Here is a 2,917-nt window from a genome sequence, read left to right on the forward strand (position 1 = left end):
GATCTCTAATGAAATATAGCGTATTTATTTTAATATTTGCTGGTGAAACAACGCTCTATTTGACCATAGATTTTAGCACGTGGCCCGAGTAAGCTGGAGGTCGGATCATGCCTTGTTCATAAGCTTGCCAATAGCACACCTAGTCTGCTATGGTCTTGGAAAGATGTTGAGATGCAGCAGTTTCATGTCTTTCTTCTGACGTTTCAGCTCGCCCTCTGGTGTTCCTCTGTTGGGAATCACGAGGGAATGAATACAAGGCAAAGGTACGCAAGTATGCATTGCAGGACAGATGGATCGCCCAGGGCTGAATCGGAGCATTGGAGGAAATAATAATGTTACTGCAGCAGAACCTCTTTCCAAACTCTTAGGAAGTGTTATGTACTAGCTACATGAGGCTGCAAACGTTATAAGAGCAGAAAAAGCTGTATAATCAGTATCCCTGATATTCATGACAATTTCTCTAACTCTTGTCAGTTCCTCGTTAAGTTGTTCAGCAGTGCCAGTTAGGAAAACTGCTCATTCCAAATACAGGTACTAGTCGGGTGGGAGGAGATTCAATTGCTTGTTTGTGGGCGGTGTATAGGCTGGGGAATACCCAGGATAGGCGTGATTTCCATTCTGGCATATCACACATGGTAATGAGTGCACCTTTGAGGGAAGAGTGGGGGTTTTCCACTATGACATTGGCAGCTAGGTTGTAGGTGGGTGGTGTAGTGTATATTTGAATCCATTTATTGGCCAGGTGTTCCAGATTTCTGAGATGTATGCCAGCATTATGCCACATGATATGCCATTGGGGGATGCCAAAACAGCTGACCCAGCCATTGAGAGGAGTGACTGTGTAGGCACTCTTTGGTGAGATATAATGTTCTCAGTGATGACAAAATGGTTGACCCAACCATCAAGGAGTGACTTTGCACAGACACTTATCTGGTGCTTCTGTCGTGACCATTACTTCCAGCCATCACTCGGATCTCTCTGGTTCTGTGAAGATGTTGCAAGGGTCTTGATGTGGTGATGTGTAGGCTACTGTGTTTTGCAGGGATCCCGGTAGTCTGTCATAAGTTTGGGGCACAAGACTGAGGGTAATCCTGCAGGTGGTGGTGTAGATCTATAGGTCCTGCTGAGTATATGGATGGTTGCTTGGGACCCCTAGAAAGTGGAGCCATCTAGGAAGAAGACACGTCCAGGAGATGACAATGTGCAACAACATATAGAGTCCAAGGAAGCCAGCACCAAGCAGGGCCTGTGTGAATGTCAATGATGATGAAGTTCCACCTGTTTTATTCATTTATTTTTAATAAGTGAAGGGTGAGCCACTGGTGTCTGTACAATGCAATGGAATGGAATATAGAGTTTAGGCCAAAGGCCCAGCTGGGGCCTATGAGGTCATTCAGCTCTGGAAGGAAAATTGAGAGTAGGTAGGTTTGAAGGTGAAACAGGAGGAAACCTTCACAGTAGCACTTTTGAAACAATTGTTAGAAGAGGGTGGATAGCAAGATAGAAGAAAGATAATATGAATGGAGTTTAAATAAAAAGGAACGAAAGTGGGTAGCAGCTAGGGGCCAAAGAGACGCTGCAAACATGGCCTCCTGCACATAAGGGCAAGAAGGGACACTTGCCCCCCCCCCACCCTGAAATCCTGGTAAAAAAGTGTGTATATATTACATTTAATACATTTAACTACATCACTGTTTTCCTTCCATTCTATAATACATTTTTTCAGTTAAAGTAAATTCAAAGTATCATTATGTATTGTATAAACCTAGCCACTAGGGGGGTTGGAAGGGCAAGCCAGCCCAACTCAGTGCCAGTCCCAAGCCCGGATAAATAGAGAGGGTTGGAGTCAGGAAGAGCATCCATCTGTAAAATCTCCTGCCAGATATTTATGAAATGAGTCTTACAAGGAATGAGAATAGGGGTTGTCACCCGGAGGTGACCCACAGATACGTCGCCCTAACTCTGTGGACATGCAAGGGCTACCGCATCGTAAGCTAGTGTGGCTAAAGAAGCGAGCTCGAGAACTAAAAGTAGGAACATTAAATGTTGGTACAATGACAGAAGAGGGCGGGCAATAGCTGACCTTATGAAAACAAGACGAGTAGATATTCTCTGTGTACAGGAGACAAGATGGAAAGGTAACAAAGCGATGGAACTTGGGGAGGGCTATAAGATATTCTATAGGGGAGCAAATAAAAAAGGCAGAAATGGTGTTGGAATAATTCTGGCAAGTGAAATGAAGAAGGAAATCTGTGAAGTAAATAGAAGAAATGATAGGATTATCTGGGTCAAGCTGATGGTTGAAAATTGCCTTGTTAACATCTTTTGTGCATATGCATCCCAGATAGGATGCTCAGAGGAAGAGAAAGATCGCTTTTGGTTGGACTTAGAGGAGGAAATGGAAAAGGTACCAGCAGTTGAAAGATGCCTTGTCAGCTGAGATCTGAATGGGCACGTAGGCCAGAATAACCATGTGATCAGCCGTATACATGGTGGGTATGGCTATGATGAAAGAAATGCAGAGGGTGAGAGAATTGTTGATTTTGCTGTGTCCAAGGATATGGTACTGGTGAACACTTTTTGTTGAAGAATTATTTTATATTCTAATTCTGTAGAAAATTTATAAAATTGAGTATATATATATATATCTAAGTTCATATTTGTTTTATCCTTGAAACCCCCTTTTGCCATACAAAGCAAAATCAAAAAGAAATACTGGGAGTTTCAAGGATAATATGCTCAGTCCATAGATGGCTCTGCTGGCTGTATTTTAATATTTGCAGTTCCTGATTCCATCATCCTTGGGAAAAAATTTTCACCTACTGGTAATGAGAGAAGAGTGAGGAAGCAGATCAGCCATATTGGATTGTGTTTTCTTCTAGTGAAGAAGTGCTATGAAGATGGAGTAGCACTTTAT

Source organism: Macrobrachium nipponense, chromosome 1 (assembly GCF_015104395.2).
Source record: "Macrobrachium nipponense isolate FS-2020 chromosome 1, ASM1510439v2, whole genome shotgun sequence".
NCBI lineage: Eukaryota > Metazoa > Arthropoda > Malacostraca > Decapoda > Palaemonidae > Macrobrachium > Macrobrachium nipponense.